Here is a 6163-nt window from a genome sequence, read left to right as displayed (position 1 = left end):
GAATTTGGCGGATCTAAGGGAGGGTAAGTGTTTGATAAGGTACTTTAAGGATAGGGGAAGGTGTATGAACATCAGGAAACAAGTTTTGCCGTTGATTTGACCATCCAAGAGAAATTGCCTTCAAAACCCTAGGAGAGGGAAATGACCTTGCCTAGGCACAACTGAAGCATGAATAAGGTGTAACATGACCCAATGGAACCTAATATGATGATAGCAACCCTCTGAATGATGATAGGCTCAGCTGAATGATGGCATGGACTGACATTTGGACAATTTTGAAAAGTGTGAAAGCAAACCCTAGACCTAATGCCTAGTGACCAAATTTTGCTTGAAGACTCACTGAAATGACAAAATTTGACCTTGACACTTCAAAATAACTTTGTAAGAGCATATTTGATCACTGGAGGAAGGCTGGAAAGACTGAAACTAACATTGGCTCCAATGGGGATGGTAGCTCCTTGGAGGTGCCAAGAACCTTAGACCTCTGGGAGAGCAGACCGGTGCCTTACAATCATTGGGCAATGGAGTCATTATTTTGAACGGAGAACACAAAACCTTTGACACATTTATTGAATGAAAACTTGACTAAAAAGTGACTGAAACTTAACTGAAACTTGACTCAAACCGACTCGATGACAAATTGAAATGATGGAAAAACTTGACTCTAACAAACTAACTCAAGACCTGAACTTAAAATTTAAAACTTGATGGCAGTACATAACCGCCTATGTTTCTTACAAGACAACCTACCATCAAACTATATCATAATGCCAATGCAACCAATCAAGAAGATGGCTTCTTGATTGATTCTCCTGATCAGATCTCATGATCAACAATAGATACTGGTAACTGGGCATCCAAAAACATAGTTGACCATGATCTCCTTCATCACTGAACATCGCAATAAACACTGTCACTGCTGGCTGCAACAAACTTGCTAGAGGATCGTGAAAAACATGAAGATTTGCCATTGCCACCTTCTGCTGAAAGAACAAGTAATCCTTTATTTCAAATTTTGATCTGCCTTCATCATGTGCTTCAGTAAAAGTACGCTCATGGGCTTCAAAAAACTCTGAACAAATGGATGAGCAGATCTCTTCTTGGAAAGACATTTCAGCACATGAAACATATGAAGAATCTGAAAGGAAATCCTGAATGTTTTGATCTTCTGTGGTGTGAATGTGTTGTAGGTCATTTGTATATGACATGAGGGCCAGGTTATCATGTTCCTTATTACATTCATCAGTCATAAGAGAAGAAACTTCAGATGGTCCTTGAAGCACAGGATGATCATTTATATCGTCTACCACAAATTCATGCAGAAAAACTTTTTCACTTGCTTGAGCAAAGATCTCACCTTGTTGTTCATGAGCTGACTGAATGACCTCCTCATGAAGATCTAGTTCCGGTGAGGTGGGAGCACTTAGATTTGTAACTTCGTTTTCTTCATGCCAGCTGATCTCAACAGTCGAGTTCTTCTTTATAGGATTCAACACAAGGTATTCTTGGTCACCATGATCTGAATTTTGATCTGAAATAGCTGAGTTGACTGCATTACATTCTAAAATTGAATCTTGGCTACCCTGCACGTTGTCTTCTTCTGTGGGCAGATCTGAAACAAGCTCTTCTCTTTTATCAATTACAGCCATATGGCCATCTTCAACCTGCTGATCTTGACAAGTATCCTCTAAGATTTCTATGTGCTGCTGAAACGGCTTTTCATACAGGGCTTCCATGATCTCTTCATCCATAAAATTATCATCTTCATAATATTCCTCAAGGCTTTCAATAAAGCTATAAGCATGCTTGCAACATTTTTGAACTAAATTTAATGATGGATAAGAGTCCTTATATCGTTCAATGAACATAGCCTGAAAATCCTTTAAATAGTAAATACAAGCAGGCGGCAAACTTTCATACCATGATTGGGCTTCACCTTCCAGAGTGGCCAGGAAAATCTTCATTAAGCAATCTTCAGGAAAATCCACCTTCAACTTGCGAATATGCATATGAAATCTAACTAGATGTAAAGCAACATCTTTCTGACCATCATCATTAAATGTAGGCAAATTCCTTGACCAATCTACCTTCGGAATTTTATTTGGAAAACCAGGGATGTGATCTCGGCTCAGGGGAGCATATCTTCTTGCAATCTGATCCATCTTGAAAATCTCAAAGCCACTGATCTTGCTGCAGTGAAGTCACCATGAAGCATTGATCTCTGGATTTTTTAGTGAATGAAGTCGTCAAGTGAACGATTTCAACCTTTCAAGTGTCTGATCGTTGTCCACTATCAACAATCAGATCTGAACTTGATACATGTACTGGGGTAAAATGCAAATGAAGTGTTGTATCCACAAGCTCACGGAGATTGACTGAAGCAGCGTTTATCTACTTCCGGTAATGCAAAGCAAAAGCGTTTCGAAGGCTACCTGGCGTAACTTCAGGCTCCATCTAAGACTTATGAAGAAAACACATCAATCAACAGACAATTTTTTCTCCCCAGTATGGTCGCCAATATGTTAGCGCTTGAAATTTCACCTCAGGCTGAGAAAGGTAAACCTCAAGGCAACATCAAACCACTTAGCCTCGTAGCTAGCCCTACGGGGCTGGAGAGGGCTCTCTCCGGTCTATCTCAGTGAGATCTTCAATGAATGAGATGAACAATAGGGTAACACTGATTTTAGGCTAGTAAACTGATCAAAAAGGTTGATTTAGGGTTTTTAGGGTTTTTGGTGGCAAATTGAGGGGATGGCAATTTTGGGTGCGGGGATTGGACACAGTTTCTGCAGGGGGTTCTTTGGGGCGAGGTAGGAGACAATATTGATGCTTTTGATTGAGGTGGATGGTCCGGAATGACAGGTGAGGAGCTAAGGAGAGCAAACAATAACTTTGAATTCTCCTTAAACAGTAGAAAACATTGAAATTAAACAAACTTAAAAGCAGAGCATGACAGTCATGAATTCTTACTTTAACACTTCGTTTGTTTAATGTGCAGAAGGAAAAGAAAGGAAATGATTCACATAACACACTTATAGGTACATAGATAAACACACCATCAATACATGTAACCACAAGAATCCCAAAAAGGACTGCAAAACCCTGGTCTTCCTTAGCCAAAAATTGCAGAGATATAGTGAATAATACAATGATAGCTTATCCCTCAAGAGTCCAATCATGAAAATGAGCAAGAAATTACATAATATAGATGATCTAACTACTTTCTCTGCCTCCATGGGTCGAGCTCACTATCCTAGGAGATGTTGCAACCACTTCTAAACTAAGCACTACAAACTAGGCAGTCAGAACAACTTGCCTCTATAAGCTAGGAAACCAATTCATTCATTTAATATTTACCCTTTTCATGAATGAATCTTCTAGAAGTGTTACATAAGAGTAAAAGTGTCTTAAAAGTACAATAATTACATCAAATAGAATCATAATTCACCCCAAAAAGTCAAACTGGGTCAAACTGCGTTTTTCTGAGCTGTACAGTGCATTTTGGAAAAATCTGCCTGACGGGTCGCGCGCATTTGGAGCCACTTTTGGGGCACTTGCAGGTGTCCAAATTGGGAAAGAGTAGGCGTGTTGGAAAGTTCTGTGAGTCTACGTTCCAAACCAACTAGAATTTTTGAATTTGGAGTTCATTTTCCCTGTCAAAAATCAAATCTCCCAAGACTACTTTCTGTAACTCAAAAAAGTGGCAGAAAGTCATTTTTTGCTAGTTTTTTCACTTTCTGGAGGCCCAAAACTTCACCAAATCTCAAGTCCATCCATGAGCATGTGTAAATTCTCATGAAAAATCTGGAAATGCTGAGTTTCTACAAAATGGAGTTGCCAAGATGAAGGGTCGCGCAGGGGGTGAGACCCGTTAATGGAGAAAACTTGTGTTTGGCATAAAAAATTCACAAATGACAAAATTTTCTCCAAATTTCTTGAAATTTGGGCTGGGAGTCCCCAATCAAGTACCATGCTCAGTCAAAGAGGCTTTGGCCAAAATTTGGAGTGGATCGGGCCGTTTTCCTTCGTTTTTGTGCTTTGGCCAACCGTCCTTGGAGCACCTTCGTTATCGCCGGTATTTTTGACATTTCTTTAAAACCATAACACCTGTGCAAAAAGTGAAGGAGGGTTTTATTCCTTGGCATGTTGTGGAAAAAAACCTCTCTTAGTGTTCCAAAATTCATATTTTATTGCTCTGGAACATCATTTGAGTGCGACTTGTCCCGATGTGTGAAACAAGGAATTTTGTCGAAATGGAGCGAAATGAAGGGAATAGGGGGCTTCTAAATTCTTGGGGAAATTTTTGGAAGTAGGGAGGGATGTTAGGAAGCAGGGGAAAGTGGAATATCAGAGATTGAGTGAGGGGAAGGGGTCCAAAAGGGCAAAACACAGGCCCAACCTAGAAAATTGCCAGGTTGTAGCTAGAAACTAGGGTTTGTGCAAAAATGAGGAATTTGGCGGAACTAAGGGATGGGAAGTGTTTGATAAGGTACTTTAAGGATAGGGGAAGGTTTATGAACATCAGGAAACAAGTTTTGCCAATGATTTGACCATCCAAGAGAAATTGCCTTCAAAACCCTAGGAGAGGGAAATGACCTTGCCTAGGAACAACTGAAGCATGAATAAGGTGTAACATGACCCAATGGAACCTAATATGATGATAGCAACCCTCTGAATGATGATAGGCTCAGCTGAATGATGGCATGGACTGACATTTGGACAACTTTGAAAAGTGTGAAAGCAAACCCTAGACCTAATGCCTAGTGACCAAATTTTGCTTGAAGACTCACTGAAATGACAAAATTTGACCTTGACACTTCAAAATAACTTTGTAAGAGCATATTTGATCCCTGGAGGAAGGCTGGAAAGACTGACACTAACAGGATGTTATGTTTCTTCATCGCTGCTTCCAAGGCTTCCATCTTCTTAAATCATTTGGATTCTAAGTGGCCATCTCGATTACAGAAGTTGCAATGTCTATCAGTCTTCTTCCATTTGTTTTTATTTGTCTTATCATTTTGTTGAAATGATTTTTCATTTTGAGGCTGAGATTGCTTAGGACCCTTGTTTGGTTTAGAAGCATTCTTTTTAGGATATGATTTCTTGGGATTCTTTGAATTTGGTTGTTGCTGGGCGGCTAACGCTTTCTTGGAAGAGTTTCCAAGATTAAGAAGACTAAGGTGTAAGAGTTTTTCTTGTTCTCTTATTAAAGAATCACAAAAAGAGTCAAAGGAAGGGGACTTGTAGTTTGTTCCTTGAGAAATGAAGGCTTCTCTTGTAGAATGGAAGGTGGAAACAAACATAGAGTAGGCTGGTCCCAACTTAGTAAGAATGGAATAGATAAGGTTACTATCTTCTTTCTTAACTTTAACACCTTCCAAGAGATATCTTAGGGTCTTGAACTTGGACAAGAAATCTTCAATGCAAGAAAAATTATTAGGGTCCAATGTAAGCAACTCATTTTCAATTTGATGGGCTCTAAGTTCATTTTTAATCCCAAAAACTTTATTGATTTGTTTCATTGCTTCATCAGAAGTATCAAGTTCTGCAATATGGAATCTAAGATCTGGAGAAATAGACATCCCTATCAATCCACGTGCTTGATCTTGCCTATTTTCCCATTTAGCAGCCTTATCTTCATCCTTCAGTTTCTTTTCTTGGCTTGAGGCTATTCTGTAGAGACCTTTGCTTCTAAGTAAATCCTCAATGTAGGCCAACCATTGGAAGTAGTTGGTGTTGCCAAGGGCAACTTGGTATTGACTTTCCATTTCAACGGAAACTGAAGCTAAAGATGCTGAAACTAAGTGTTCCAATGGATAGATCTCGAAAAATTAGGCTGGTTTAAAAAAAACGTCTCTGAAAACGGCTTCCGGATGAAGAAGTTATGGCTTTTTAAAAAAAAGTTGATGAAGTCACTGACGAAGTGCGGGAATGTGCGGAAATGAAACAATCCGCCCCCAAAAAATGGAGACTTGAACCCAAGACCTCTACTCTCTTAAAATAGCTTTGAACCAATTGAGCTATACAAAAAATTTGAGAGAGAGAAGGGGGGGGGGAGAGGGTTGATGCTTTGGGTTGCGTGCTTGCTTTGAGAAGGCTCTTTTTCCCTACAAAACAAAAAACACAAAGCCCAACATGAACATACAAAAAAAAAACGAACCTT

Source organism: Pinus tabuliformis, chromosome 1_1, assembly GCF_031772625.1.
Source record: "Pinus tabuliformis cultivar Carrire ecotype Pingquan chromosome 1_1, CPIR1, whole genome shotgun sequence".
Lineage (NCBI taxonomy): Eukaryota > Viridiplantae > Streptophyta > Pinopsida > Pinales > Pinaceae > Pinus > Pinus tabuliformis.
This window is presented reverse-complemented; position numbering follows the sequence as displayed.